Source organism: Meriones unguiculatus, chromosome 3 (assembly GCF_030254825.1).
Source record: "Meriones unguiculatus strain TT.TT164.6M chromosome 3, Bangor_MerUng_6.1, whole genome shotgun sequence".
Lineage (NCBI taxonomy): Eukaryota > Metazoa > Chordata > Mammalia > Rodentia > Muridae > Meriones > Meriones unguiculatus.
This window is the reverse complement of record NC_083351.1, coordinates 8,649,934-8,666,394: the sequence shown is the minus strand read 5'-3', so window position 1 is coordinate 8,666,394 and position 16,461 is coordinate 8,649,934. Positions and strand designations below refer to the sequence as shown.

General features: G+C 43.6%; 1 pseudogene; it reads right to left on the bottom strand.

Moving 5' to 3' along the window:
• Positions 1-2,606: 2,606 nt before the first annotated feature.
• On the bottom strand, positions 2,607-16,461 carry LOC110541074 (arylacetamide deacetylase-like 4 family member 1; annotated as a pseudogene).

Below are 16,461 nucleotides of genomic sequence, written 5' to 3'. Positions count from 1 at the left end.
AAGAAATTGTGGTACTTTTACACAATGGAATACTACTCAGCAAATAAAAACAAGGAAATCATGAACTTTGCAGGCAAATAGTGGGATCTAGAAAAAATCATCCTGAGTGAGATATCCCAGGAGCAGAAAGAGACACATGGTATATACTCACTTATAAGTGGGTACTAGACCTATAAGATAGGATAAACATATTTAAATATGTACACCTAAAGAAGATAAACAAGAAAGAGGACCAGGGGTAAGATGATCAATCCTCATCTAGAAAGACAAAGGGGATGGATATTGGAAGTAAGAGAAAACAAGTAACAGGACAGTAGCCTACCACAGAAGGCACCTGAAAGACTCTACCTCGCAGTGTATCAAAGCAGATGCTGAGACCCATAACCAAGCCTTCGGCAGAGTGTAGGGAATCATATGAAGGAAGGAGGAATTAGTATAACCTAGAGGAGACAGGGAGCCCCACAAGGTCCAAATATATCTGGGCACAGGGGTCTTCTGTGAGACTGTTTATCCAACCAAGGACCATGCATGGATATAACCTACAACCCCTGCTCAGACATAACCCATGGTAGCTCAGTATCCAAGTGGGTTCCCTAGTAAGGGGGACAGGAATTGTTTCTGACATGAACTCAATGTCTGGCTCATTGAGCTTCCCCTCCCCCCTGAGGGAGGAGCAGCCTTGCTAAGCCACAGATAAGGACATTGCAACCATCCTGAAGATACCTGAAAAGCCAGGGCCATATGGAAGGAGGAGAGGAGGACACCTCCTTCAGTGGACTCAGAAGGGGGCAGAGAGGAGATGAGGGAGGGAGGGGAGGATTGGGAGGGAAAGAGGGAGAGGGCTACAGCTGGGATACAAGTGAATGTATAAAATTATTTAAAAATTAAAAAAAACAGACTCCCAGATCCTAGCACATTAAAAATAAATATTTCAGAAATAAATTTTAAAAATAGAGTGAGAGCAGAAATCACACGATCACCTCAATAGATTCAAAGGAGATCTTTGGCAGAGTCTACCCTCCATTTCACGTATGAAAGCAATCACACATACAAAGGGCATGCTTCAACATAACAAAGTCTACATACGACGAACCTGCAGCCAGTGTTACACTGCATGGGGAAAGACCGAATGCATTCCTTTTTAAATCAGGAATGTTGGAAGAATGCCCACTCCCTCCATTCTGTTTAGTGGTCTGCTTGAAGTCTTAACAAGAGAACTCAATGCAAGAGGGAAAAAGTAAATTTTATAAAAGTCAAATTATTCCTACTTGAAATACCAAGCTGAGCATAGAGGTGCAGGACTGTAATCTCGGTACTGGGAGGTGAGGCAAGGCAACTAATGCAAATCTGAGGTCAATCTTGACTACACAGTAATAGGCCAGTGAGGGGTACATAGCAAGCCCTTGTCTGAACAAACAAACACAAAACCACAATAGAGAAATGCCAAATCAACCCACTGGGTTTTCCACTAAGGTAGAAAGGCTGGCAGCCACTCAGCAAATAGAAGTGAGGAAATTTGATAGTCACATGTAGAAGAATGAAACTTTCTTCTTCTAAACTTTTCTCCATATAAACAACTATGAGTTCTGTCTGGGTCAAGGACGTTAGGACCTGCAGCATAGAAACTGCTTAAGCCAACCCAGAGATAACACAATTATGGGCATGGCCCCGGCCTTACGGAAGGACTCTACTATCTTGAGGAAAAATAGCAAGGTCTGTCACATGGGATTGCACAAGGTTGCAAAGCCTCACATGGCCCAGGAAACAATCAACAGAGTCATTAGGCAGTGTGCGTAAACAGAGGCGACCTTTGTCCGCCACACTGAATGACAGGGGACTAAAGTCAAGAATACACAGAAACTCAAAAGATTGACTGCCCAAATCCAGCTCGTCTAATCCATAATTGGGAAGATGAAGTAAAAAGCATAATTATTTGAACACAAATCAACATTTTTGGCCATTAGAAAAGTTCAAATCAGGACCACATTGAGGTTGCATCCTACAATCTCAATAAGGGACAATTAGGAAATGAATTATATGCTGGGCATGGTGACACACATCTGAAGGCAGAGACAGGCAGTGCTCTGTGAATTTGAAGCCAGCCTGGTACACAGCAAATTCCAAGGCCAGTCAAGACCACGTAATGAAACCCCGTCTTAATGCGCGCGTGTGCACGCGCACGCACACACACACACACACACACACACACACACACGCTTGCACAAATTCCCTTTCACATGATCATGACATGCATATGTGGCTTGAAAATAAGAGGGACTCTGGAGATTAATTTAGGGGACTTAGGAGGATGATGTAAGACATGGTATGTGTACCAAAGAAGAGCAAAGTTTGGAATATTCATGTGTAAAAAAAAACATAACAAAACTCACTATTTTATACAATAAAAGAAAAGGTTAAAAAAAAATAAGACTGAGCCCTATCCTCAGTCCAGACTCTTCCTTGGCCCTTATCCTGAGCACCATGGATGCTTTCATATCTCCTATGTTTTATTCCTTTATTTTATGGTTCATCTTTCTTCTCTGCTGTGGATTTGGGTAGGGTACTTGTGCATGCTAAGCAAGTGCTCTACCACCACACGTAGTCACTTACAAGCCCTTCATATAACTCACTACAGCATTCATGATGCTCAAGGAACAGGGAAATGAGAAAGACTTCTTATCAAACAAAACAACACATCTGTGAAAGCCATCTTCCACATGGTGCCAGGTCACAGGGATCCCCTGGTCTTCCAAGCACTTCTTGTAGAGCAAGGCATTATCCCAGATAAGGTCCCAATGAAGGGTCACCAGGAATGCCTCAGGAAGCTGAGAAATGATTTTGTTATCTGCTATGAGGGGAGAGATGTCTATATTCATAGTATGTTTGGTTTCTAAATAAGCAGCTTCATTAAAAGGTGCAGGGGCCTCAGGTTGCTGGTTTTCGTTCCTGAACCTTTTAGGGATGTAGTTAGGGCTTAGCCATTTCCCACACTTTTTCCAGGCACTTGGGGACATACTGGCATCTGTTATCATGGCATCTTTCCAAAAGTGGTCAAAGGCCAGGTATTTACAAATAAAGGTAATCATTAAATCTTTAGTAAGAAATAGGACATTTAGTGCAGATGTGATGTGATGGGGACTGGAAACAATGCCTGGAGGACTGGGTAAATCAGGACCTGAGCCCAGATCTGGGGGAGATCTGGTCTGCCCACCAAAGTCTGAGTGATAACAAATGGTCCCACCTCCGATGCTGTCTCCGAAGACCACAACCCGGAAGGGGTCCACACTGTAGGATTTCAGAGACTTCAAGAAGGGAATGGAGGCATTCAGGCAATTGTAATAGATGGAAGGATGATGACAATAGGGGAGCTTTTGGTACTACACAAGGAAATAGCACATCAGTGTGTGTGCAGGAATTGTGGAGGCTTTTTTAATTGCATCCTCTACTCACCCAAGGGTCTACTTGATTTAATCTTCTGCATTTCCCTAGCAATTGAAGACAGGCATCCCTCTTTTCCTGTATGTGAGTTTGAAGAAGCTGCCAAAAGTCAGAGTTGCTGGAATTCTCTATTCAAACCCATATTTTGATTAGATACTGTTGACACACCTCGAAAGTTAGAAATTATCGTCTTTGAAGCTAGAACAAGGGCCAGAGAGATGGCTCAGCATTAGAGGCTAGGTTCACCACCAAAACTATAAAGATGGAACAAACTATTAACGACAGAAAAGAGGCAACTGAAGGTTTGGCTAGTCCCACACCTGTAAGGTGAAGAAAAGAAGCATGAAATCAGGTGTAGCTGCTTTCATTTATAGAAGGGAAAGGAGAAGAGAAGAGATGGGAAGGGATGAGAGGGGAAGGGAGTGAAGAAAAATAGAGAGGAGGAAAGATGAGAGGAAAGGAGAGGAGAGAAGAGGAGATGAGAGGAGAGAAAGCTCTTCCATGTCCAGTATTTTCCGGCGTCTCTCTTAGGCACTGTATATTAAAGTCCTTGACAGTGCTAAGCCCCTGGTCCTGGCCTGTATTAAAAAGCTAGCTAAATGTGAGCCTATGAGCAAGCCAGCAAGCAATATGCTTGTAGTTTCTGCTTCAAAATTTGGTAGAGTTCCTGCCCTGACTTCCCTCAATGATGAACTGTGACCTGAAAATGAAAGCCAAATGAACATTTCCTCCTCTAAATTGCTTTCAATCAGAGTGTTTTATCACAGAGACAGCAGCCAACTAGGACAGTGGGTTTGTGTGTGTGTGTGTGTGTGTGTGTGTGTGTGTGTGTGTTTAACAATGCAATGAGGACCTGCAGGGCCATTATCCGGCAATGACTGGGGGCTTCAAAGTGATTTCCAGCCACCCTCTACTGCTCTCCCATAATCCTCCAGGCCTCCGCTAAAGGAAGGGCTCTCATAAGTTTCACATCAGTCTTTCTTATTTTTATTATGTCATTGACTCTCTTTATTGACATTTGCCTTTTTCTTTTATTTTTAATGGTGCATGCACTCACGACTACAGGGCCTGAGGGCACCAGATAGGGGTGTTGGCTCCCTTAGATCTGGAATACAGGCAGTTGTGAGTGCTAGGAACTGAACTGAGGTCATCTGCAAGAGTGAGCTGGAGAGATGGCTCAGTGGTTAACAGCATTGTCTGCTCTTCCAGAGGTCCTGAGTTCAATTCCCAGCAACCACATGGTGCTTCACAATCATCCATACTGGGATCTGGTGCCCTCTTCTGTACATGCAGGTAGAGTACTCATATATGTAAAATAAATAAATAAATCTTTAAAAAGAGAGAGAGAGTGTGGTTCATGCTCTTAACTCCTGAGCCATATCTCCAGCCCTAAACAACATTCTATTGATTTTAAGTGTTTTAACTTCATATAGAAGTTATTAAGCTACTCATTTTTTAAGATATTTTCCTTAATTTTATCGTGTTATGATCCCTTTATCTTGGCATACCTTCATGGTTCTCAATAGTTATGCAATATTTCCATTTTTCATTGTTCAGATGACCCCTTAAAAGACTTTCTTGTTCAAATCTTAGTGCCCAAGTGGTTGAGTCAGTCATTGTGAGATTGCTGTACCATAAAGCTTCTTGCATTATTAATGGTGCAATTACTGATAGGATTCATAATTTGATTACGTTTTCCAGGAATTATCACTGGTTCGAAAGTAAGCACTTTCACCCACTGGGCCATCTTGCCAGCCCACTTAGCCAGTGAGAACTAAGTGAAAAATAGAACAGAAAGAAACTGTAGACACAAAGGATGTGGTTAGGTAGTTTAGCACCTTTAAAAACAAATCAAAGGGCTAGAAAGATAGTAGTGGGTAAGAGTGCTTGCTGCTCAATCATGAAGACCAAAGTTTGGATCCCAGCACCAACTGTGGGTGTCTTGCAAATGCTTATAGCCCCAAGGGATCTGATGGCCTCTTCTGGCCTCTTTGCACACCTCCAACCACATGTGTGCATGTACTCACAGATACACACATGTGCACACACACACACACACACACATACACAAATATCTTAAAATAAATAAATAAAAACAAACAAATCGAATGTTTCGTACTGGGACAGAGGGAAAGAGTCCTCCAGGGAATCTTAGATATTGGACAGACCTCACTCAGGACACACGCCGGGATAAAACTGTAAACTCATTTGAGAGGCTTTTTGCTTCAGACCATAGTACTGCCAGCGTGCCCTGCTTGCCCTGGTCCACCTAGAAAATTGCCATTCCCAGATTTATTTCCTATGGCTAGTTGCACAGACTCAGAGTCCATGTTGTAAGGGAGCCTGGCTAGTGTTGGAGCTGGCGGCAAGCCAGGCATCACCCTCGTGATGCTGAACACGGAAGCATGTAAAAAAATAGTCACTGGGTTATGGAGGCTCCCGTCTGGGCTCAAGGTAAGCCTAGAGGGCAGAGTGAAGTGTAAGACAGTGGGGGGTTCCCGCACCATGCCCATGAGAAGAAATATGTAAGCCTGTGAGGTGAGAGCTAAGCTCCAGTGGAGACCAAAGGAAATGGAAGTTCTAGGAATTTGAACAATATGCCAAAGAACACCACAGGCATAGAGCACATGAAGGCTAAGAGAGAAGGCACTTGGACTTCAGCCAGCAGGGGTATCGAAGCCCCACTGCTCGAATCCTTTGAAAATAAAACCATAGCACCATGTGCCAGGTAAGGGCATGGACGCCGTTTGCCGTGATGTGTTCTTGTCTTTCTTGACCCTAGCTTGTTCCTCTACGACACCAGTTCTCCCTTTTGTGAAGAAAGCTGTTTGCCCTGTGCCATTGTATGTTGAAAGAATGCAACTTGCTGTTTTAATTGTGTGGCAATTCACAACTGAGAATTGGGCCACGTTTCAGAAGATCTTGGAACTGAACCTCTGAACAGCAACTGGCACTGTTAAACATAAGGACTCCTACACTAGGAGTTGGCCATGACCCTTGGATGTGCAGGGATGGGATACTGTTGTATAGATATAAAGTATCCCTCAAAAAAGCTTATGTTGGCAACTTGTTCCCCAGATATGGATCAAATCACTGGACTTCTATATAAGTATATACAACTGGACTGTAGAACTCTGACATCATTGATGGCATAATTCATTCATGGATTCATAATTTGATAGTGTTATTGGAATGAGGGCCTTACTGTAATATCTGGACCTCTGGGGGCATGTCTTTGAATGGTATCTTGCCTCTGCCCCTTCTCTCTTTGCTTCCTGGCTACCACAAGGTGAGCACATTTGGTGTGTTATGCCCTCTTACTTTGAGACTATTCTACCTTATAGAATAGCAATGGAACACGTTGGCTATAGACTAAATGAAATTTCTGGAACTGGTAGGCAAAATAACTTTTTCCTTCTTTAGGTTATTTCTTGGGAGTTTGCAAAAGCATAAAAGTATGCAAATAAGAGTAATTAATTTTCACCATGGCTAGCCCCCTCACTCTCCCCATGAAGAGTGGCTTTTCAGGCCTTTTCTTATTTGTGTGATGCTACATCCACACGTGAGAGTTTCTCTAGGGACAAAGCCATCTAGGACTGCCTCTCTTTGTGTTTTCCCCTGCTCTGTGGATAAGCCACCCACCGTCTGAGACCACTCACCCCACTGACAGCAAAACTGAGTCTGTCTCTAGAGCCAGGAAGGTGGTAAGAGTCTGCAAGAGAAGCTGGGGCTCTGTGTACCACATGGGGAGGGTCCAGAAATCCCCACCACAGCCCCAGGAAAGCAGCTGATGGGGACTGACATCTCTGCTTCTAGTTTTGCCTCCCCTAAAGTGACTCGGGCAAAGCCAGGCAACCAGACAACCTGCCTCAATTTCTTGAATGTTGGGAGTACAAGTAAACTTGGGGTTCACCTCCTGCATACTTTAATTTTACAGTGGGAAAACTGAAGACCAGGATGTTTTAAGGATCTAAATGAACAAAGCCAAGGATAGGCATGTTTGGTGAATTAACCTGGGACTCTTTAAAACTAGACACGCTAACCCTGTTAGAAGAAAAAGTGGGGAAAAGCCTTGAACATATTGGCACAGGAGACAACTTCCTGAACAGAACACTAACAGCACAGACTTTAAGATCAACAATCAATAAATGGGACCTCAGGAAACTGAAAAGCTTCTGTAAAGCAAAGGGCACTGTTGTCAGAACAAAATGACAGCCTACAGACTGGGAAAGGATCTTTACCAACTCTATATGTGACAGAGGGGTAATATCCAGAATATATAAAGAACTTAAGAAGTTAAATAGCAACAAATCAAGTAATCCAATTAAGAAATGGGGTACAGAGCTACACAGAGAATTCTACACAGAGGAATATAGAATGGCAGAGTAACTCTTAAAGAAATGCTCAACGTCCTTAGTCATCAGGGAAAGGTAAATCAAAATGACCCCAAGATTTTACCTTACATCATCAGAATGGCTAAGATGAAAAACTCAAGTGATAACACATGCTGGAGAGGATATGGAAAAAGGAGAACCCTCCTCCATTGCTGGTGGGAATGTAAACTTGTACAACTACTTTGGAAATCAATCTGATGCTTTCATAGAAAATTAGGAATAGTGCTACCTTAAGATCCAGCTATACCATTCCTAGGCATATATCCAAAAGATGTTCAACCATACAAGAACATTTTCTCAACTATGTTCATAGCCGCTTTATTCGTAATACTCAGAATCTGGAAACAACCTAGATGTCCCTCAACCAAGGAATGGATACAGAAATTGTGGTACATTTACACAATGGAATACTACTCAGCTATTAGAAACAGGGAAATCATGAAATTTGCAGGCAAATGGATGGGACTAGAAAAGATCATCTTGAGTGAGGTAACCCAAAAGCAGAAAGACACACAGGGTATATACTCATTTATAAGTGGCTATTAGCCATATAATATAGGATAAACATACTAAAATCTATAGTCCTAAAAAAGCCAAACAACAAGGAGGACCCTACGGAAGATGCTTAATCCTCACTCAGAAAGGCAAACAGTATAGACATTAGAAGCAGGAGAAGACAGGGAGTAGGGCAGGAACCTACCACAAAGGGCTTCTGAAAGAATCTATCTAGCAGGGTATCAAAGCAGATGCTGAGAATCAGAGCCAAACCTTGGGCAGAGTATAGGGAATCTTATGGAAGAAGGAGGAAATAGAAAGACCTGGAGGGGACAGGAGAACCACAATCTGGACTGGGTGGGGTACAGAGACTGATGAATCAACCAAGGACCATGCATGGAGAGGACCCCCCTGCTCAGAGGGGGCAGTTAAGTCTCCATGTGCATTTTCTAGTAAGGGGACCAGGGGCTGTCTCTGACATGGTCTCAGTGGCTGGCTTTTTTATCACCTCCCTTTACCCCATGCTGGTAGCCTTGCCAGGCCACAGAGAAAGACAGTGCAGCCAGTCCTGATGAGACCTGATAGGCTAGGGTCAGATAGTAGGGGAGGAGACCTCTCCTATCAGTGGACTAGGATAGGGGCATAAGGGGAGAAAAGGGAGAGTGGGATTGGGAGGAAGATGGGGGGGGGGGGCTACAGCCAGGATACAAAGTGAATAAATTGTAATACTAAAAAGAAAAAAAAGAATTTTTATATAATGACCTGAGTGTGGTAGCCTATGCTTGTGATCCCAGCTCTTGGGATATGGAATTCAAGTCATTATCAACTACATAGCAAGTGGAGGGCCAACCTGAGCCAAAAGAGACCCTGCCTCAAAAATGATTCATAAATTTATTTGATTACAAAACAAATGATGAGTAGATGGGTAATTTGGATTACCATGGTGGTGCATTTGAAGTTCTAAGAGGCAGGTCCCGTGGCATTAGCATATAGCATACCCTTTCTCAGGTCCAGGACAGAACTCTCCTTTTACTTTGCCCTCTCCCTGGCCATTGTTGTACAGGGACCCTTATCAGTCTGTGGTTATCTTATGTCCAGGCTGCCACAATTTCTGAGCTGGGGCAAGCAAGCACTATGATTCTCTAAATGACACCAGATAATTCTAATATTGGGGGCACTTACTAGGTGGGGGCACACACCAGCTACATTGTAGAGCAGAGAATGAAAGCAGACTTGGAGGCTAGCGCTCCTGGAGTCTGACCTGAGTTTTTCCAGTGAGCTCATCTGTTCACGGCCTTACCCCCTAAGGTCACATTAGCTTCATCTGAACACTTTTAAACTAGAGATGTCTGGACCCATCGAGGAGAGCAATTGAGTCAGGCTAAGGAGAGAATCTGGGACATGAGTGCCCTTAAAAGCCTCAAGAAGTGATCTGTGAGTCCATGTCCAATACAGTCCCCACTTCCCTTACGAGAGGACCCACATGTAGCCTGAGCTGCCCATCTGCTACATCCTTGTAGAGGACCTAAGTCCAGTTCATGCATGGTTCTTGGTTGATGCTTCAGCCTCAGCAAGCCCGTCTGGGCCTTGGGTAGTTGGCTCTGTTGGTCTTCTTGTGGAACTCCTGTCACCTCCAGGTCCTTTTCTCTTTCCTCCCACTTTTCCACAAGACTCCCTATGTATCACTTAATGTTTGGCTGCGAGTCTCAGCATCTGTTTTGAGACGCTGCTGGGTAGAGCCTCTCAGAGGACAACTCTGTCAGGCTCCTGACTGCAAGCTTAGCAGAGTATCATTCACAGTGTCAAGTATTGGTACTCTCTGATAGGGCGGGTCTTTGGTTGGGTCAGGCATTGGTTGGGCATTTCCTCAACCTCTGCTCTATCTGCTCTATCTTTATCCCTGCACATCTTGCAGGCAGGATAAATTTGGGGTCAAAGTTTTGGTGTCCCCTTCCCTCTTCTAGGAGAGTAGTCTAGCTTTCTGATCACTTCCCCCTGCCAGGACTGCCTTGCCACAAGGGAAGAGGACATGCTCAATCCTGGTGCAACTTGATGGCCTGAGGTAAGATGGGAAAGGGAGCTCCCTTTTTCTGAGAAAAAGTGGAGGGGATGAGGGAGGGAGGGAGAGTGAGACTGGGAGGGGAGGAGGAAAGGGGCTACAAAAAGGATGTAAAGTGAATTAAAAAAAAAGTCTCAGGAGAGGTTTACATAGACAATATTGGAGCCTCACTAATTCTGTCCTTAGACCTAGGACCTACCTAGACATCTTTCTCTTCAGTCCCCCAAGTAATTCCTATTTCAGAGCTCTACATGTTACTTGCCTTGCTGAGACTTATCAGGACAGGGTGAGATAGATGAGATACAACAGTGGGTGTTAAATCACGGGACCGCATAAATAGCATTTTGATGTAGTCTGTTACAAAATCAAAATTAATGCCAAAATATGTCATGATGAGTAAACTTCCAGAATTTTGTTTCCTTGCACCAGGTGGACCTCTGGTGAGGTCAGTAGATATGACCTGCACCTTCCTCTCCTCCACTTGCCCAGGCCTTGTTTATGACTCATAGAGGGAAAAGTAGAAAAACTCTTTAAAATATCCTCACAGGCAAGAACTTTTAGATCAGGGCCCAGGAAACAATGTCCACAATTTACAAATGGCATTTCATGAAACTGAAAAGTTTCTGCACAGTTTCTGAAGGAGACAAGTGTAGAGACAGCTACAGAATAGCTCTTTCCTAACCTCGCATCTACTGGAGAACTACTCTTTAGAATATACAAAGAACTCAAAAACTGAAAAAGAAATCAAACAATCCAGTCACTACATGGGCTAATGAAATGAACAGAGAGAGTTCCCAAGATGAAATATAAATGGCCAGTAAACCTGGAAAAAATGTCCAATCTCACTAGACATCAGAGAAAAGCAAATTGAGACTTCTTTTAAATTCCATTTCAACTCAGAATGTCATTAAGACAATAAACAACAAGTTGGGTGTGGTGGCCCACACCTTTAGAACTAACACTCAAGAGGCAGAGGCAGAGGCAGGTGGATCTCTGTGAGTTCAAGGCCAGCCTGATCCACATAGTGAGATCCAAGATAACCAGGGCTACATAGAGAGACCCTGTCTCAAGAAAGAAAGAAAGGAAGGGAGAACAAGGGAGGGGTAAAGGGAGGGAGGAAGGGAGGGATGGAGAGAGATCGGGGAAAGGCGGGAAGAAAGAAAGGAGGGAGGAAGGGAAAATAACAACAAATGCCAGAGAGGATACATGCAGGCAAGGGACCCTCATACACTGTTGGTGAGAATGTAATCTAGTCTGGCTGCTAGTTAAAGCCAGATTTTCTAGATGACCTATCTGTAGCACCCCTGGGTTTTTGGCAGAGATGCTTACACATCAGTGCTGACTGTAGCATATGTAATGTGTAAGCTATGAAGTCAACCTGGGTGTCCTTTGGGCCTGCCAGTTGATTCAAGGTACAATATAATGGTACAGAGGAATGAATAAGGAAAATGAGCTATATATACATGGAGGAATTTGAAGTTATGTTGATTGTAGGGAAATGGGTTCAACAGGAGATAATTATACTAGCTCAGTCTCAGAAAGGTAGATGTCATCCATTTTCTCTCCTTGGTGGGTGCCAGGTAAAATTGTCTAGGGAACATACGAGACCAATGAAAGGGGTGAGAAGACAGAAGACAGTGGTATACAGAGGGGAACTCTCAAAGTATATCGTATAGTTGTATAAAATGGCCTCATGCGATACAATATAATTAAATAAAAACTAAAAATGTTTAAACTAAGCTCCTGCTTCCTGTTTGTACTCTGTCCCCTTTAGTTTCTGTTTCCATGTGAATTCTTTGTTCATTGTGGAGTTTTGCTCCTAGTCTTTTTTAAAGCATTTATCTATTTTTGCATTATGTGTATGAATGTGGGAGGGGGCAATTGCGAGAACCTGCGAAGTGTGGAAGTCAGAAGAGGGTGGTGTCCGGCCTCCTGAAGCTGGTGTTACAAGCATTCATGGGCTGCTGGTTATACTCACTGGTCCTCTGCAAGAGAACTGAGCGCTCCTAACCTCTGACCATCTCTCTCTTAGTCTTGTTTTGCAGTGTAATGTTGTTTTTCCTAGTGGCTGAGTATCCAGAGTCCCTTGTTTTGTAGTCCAGGCCTTCCTCACCTCACCCAGATCTCCAGCTGTGTGGCATTGGCTCCTCCCATCCCTTGGTCCTCAAATTTCACTTTCTTGGAGAGACTGATTAGCAGCACTGAGGTGCTGTGAGCCCACATTATCCTATCTGAAACCACCCACTCTCCCATTTGTGTTCTGAAAGGTCCAGAGTCCTACTTTGACTGGCAGGCAATGAGAGCAGGGACTGAGTCTTATTCTCTAGACTCTGGGAATCCACTGATAGAAACAGCACAACTTTCCCCTGGGCTAGTGATGTTTCCATTCCAGGTGGGAGCAGACAGAGACTAAACAAGGAAACCTGTTGGGGATTAAAATAAAAATGGACCATGTAAGCTTGTGACAAGTTCTTGCCGCAAAGGAAGGTATCAGAAATGGATCCATTGGTCTAGGGTCTGACTTCAGAGTGGCAGGGAAAATCTTTAGATAAATGTTCCCTTTCCTCTACCTGACACTCCCCATATGCTCCCTCTTGCTCTTTAAAATATGTGACCTCTTTTTTCATTAATTGTTGCTACCTACATATAGGTATGTATACATATTTATGTATAGATTCCTAAATACATAAATATAAATAGTCTGTATAGTGCTACTTGTATGTATGTTTTCAGGACTGACTATTTGGTATTGGATGATAACAAAATACATGCTAACATAGACTGAAGAAAATTTATAAGGCCTCAACCCTACACAAAGGACTACAAGCAACTAAAGAACGCCGAGAGCAGGAGAAATAGTCCTCCCCAAGAAAGAGAACATTGCTTGGCTGTTCAATATCAAATGGTCAGCCCTAAAATATATTTTTAAAGATATTTTTGGTGTGAAAAGCAGCCAAACTGTTGACAATGGACCACTGGGACCACTGTTAGATGCAGGGCTGAAGGGAGTAAGCAAGTGAACATGGATTTGGACCAAGATGATTCAGAAGAGCTAAGAGCAATGAACGGGTTTGGGACCACTGTAGAACAAAAAGGAATGGGAGTTTGGGGTTGCACCTAATTCTTTGGAAGCCCTGCTAGCCCATCACCATCCCTACATCAATAGAGACTGTGCATTGTAGAGAACATTGTTATGGACACAACAACCCCATTGGTTGACAGGACGGTCAGTCTTAATCTGCTTGTCCAGAAAGGAGATCCAATGGCTGATTGCTTTGACTGCCTCCCATCATGGAAAGTGTCTGGGGTTGTGGAGGTTGTGAGGCCCCTTTTTTTTTCTGTACTACAGGGGTGTTTCTTACCCAGACTACCAAACACTTCAATCCCTCCATGGAAGGAGATGCCTCTCTGGGGCTTGGAGGAGACTGCCTTAGGCTGAAAGAGCCTCACAGGGATTGTGCCAAAATGTTCACAAACACACCAAGGTTCTTCTTTGACACAACACTGTCTTGTACAAAGCGGGGAAAGTGGGACATGGAGTAAACATTCATGTTCTCATGTATGTTCCCCTGTGGGAAAGAGAGAACAGCTGGAGACTTTTGAGGCCCCTCCATCCTTTCCACTCTTCAGACGCTGCCCACATAGCTGCCCATCTCAACTGCAGACTGCATAAAGCTTTCTCTTGCATGTGGTAAAAGTGGGTTTCTCCCAAGATGCGTGAATACCCAAAGCTGTTTATGAAGGTCTGGGGCATAAAAGATTTGAACAATAAGGAAAGAAGAGCCACAATTCTGGTGGCCTTTGTGGAAAAGACCTGTGACTCAATGGCTTGGTTCTATGTCAGTCTCAGCTCATTTTACCATGCTGTATCTGATTTTTGCAGAACAGTAGAGCTTTTGTTTATAGCTTTACCCATTGCTTCAAAGAGTGCAAGGAAAGCCACTCTTTCAGATCCCAGGTCCTCATGACTCTGATACTCTGTACTCTGGAGTCCACAGCAAGCCTAGGCTTGGTACAGAACTATCACAGACTCGAGACCCCTCTGCACAGTCTTTGCAGATATGATGCCTGTGTCCAGCTCTCACTGCTCCCCCAAACTTTGGACCTCAGGGAAATTGGTTATATTCTTCCTTGCAGGTCCTTCATCCACAAAGCAGGGAGCAATTAGCATCTGTTTGAGGCTTGTCTGAATGGACTAAGGGGGTATGTTTTGGAAATCAGCACAGAATAAGCTTTTAAAGGCTGGCTGCCTTTCCCCTGATTTCCAGAGCATCAGCCATGTTCTTGGCAGTGACAATGTGATACTCTCCAAATATGAAGAAGTCAGCTGATAGTGATGAGGCCATCAATAAGCCTGAAGTCATGACCACTGTAATTCTCAAGGGGACACGAAGGGAAACTGGAACCTGAGAGCTATATGTGTCTCTCCATAATAAGCAGATCAGCTCTGTGATCACTGTAGGGCTGAGGCTGTGACTGAATTAATGAGTTAGCTGTCACTTCTTAACACCATCATGAACACAGACGCCATGGACCATCAAGGCATGGCAGTAGACTTGTTTGACCCATATCATATTGTTCTCTGTCAGCAGGAGAAGCACCAGTAACTTTAGAAGACACCTAGAGTCTTAGATGGTCCCTACACAAAGCCTCCATGATCTCTACTGGAAATAGGTCATTTGTCATCTTTTCTGGAATGTTCTGAGGGAAGCAGAATCCTGATCCTTGTCCTCTGAGAAGGCATCTCAACATATTCCTATACCAAGAAGGGCAGAACAGAATGACGTAGATTTCCATCAGTCTACACTGAGAGGAAGCTGCATGAACTCAAAAACTGCTTCTGGAGTTTCCCCTCCACTACACACACACACACACACACACACACACACACACACACACAATAAACTATGGGGTGGGGTTTTTTGCCACACCCAAATTCTAAACTCCCTTGCCTTTTAAATTCAACTTTCTTTGTCTAAATGTCTTCTTAAATTAGAAAATATTTATTTTTATTTTATGTGAATGAGTACTTGCCTGTATGGATGTATGTGCACTATGTATGTGCCTGGTCCCCTTGGAGACCAGAAGAGGGCATCAGACCCCCTGGAACGGGAATTAAAGATGTCTGTGAGCCATGATGTCAGTACTGAAAACTGAACCTGGGTCCTCTGCAAGAGAACTAACTACTAAGACCCCTCTCCAAAGATCTTCTAAGACCTCAGGCTAATCATTCCTTAACATTTTGCATATTAAAAGCTCCCCACTCCCCACCCCAGGTCATACAAAGCTATTAACTCATCAAATTAGTTTCAAGTTCAGTTTCCCTTTGTCTATTTAGTTTTCTGTAATCCAAAACTGAACCTAAAAGAAGGTAAGACTTTTCTTCTGTCCTCTCCAACTCTCTCTCTCTCTCTCTAGAGAGAGAGAGAGAGAGAGAGTGAGAGAGATCAACTGATCAACAATCATAGACTCCAACCTCAGGAGGCTGGGCTCACATATCCTTAACTGAAGGTTCTTCTTTTACTGGTAAGGAGCCAGAAGTATGTTAACCAACCAAATAAAGACTTACTGACACACGCTGCTCAACTCTGCCAGAGTTACCACCAATGATACCTTCCCCATCCAATTTCTGGCATTTGTACAGCTCTCAGACTGTTTCTCATTAGAAATCAGTTCCCAGTTTCTTCCCTGCTGCTTATTCTTGTGTGAAGTAAAGACAGTGGGAGGGCACATACAGCTCACATACAGCCATGCTGTTCTTAAGAAGCCCTCAGCACCTCATCCAGCATATCATGACCAACAATCATGCATTTGCTGTTAAACTATGGGAATCCTTGCGAAATGTTTTCCTCAGGCTGAAGATCTGTTTACCTAGGCAGGGCATGATTACTAAGAAACAAAGTTTACCCATGTCACTGTCAGATGAAAGCAGTAGTGGAAAATCTAAAACTTCATGGGGTGGGTGATGGTAGGAGGTTCATCAATAGTGAGGAAGTGGTCCATGAGAACCCACGAGTTGACTCCCAGGACCAGGAAACACATGGTAATGAGGACAAATCCCACCAAGGGAAGCAT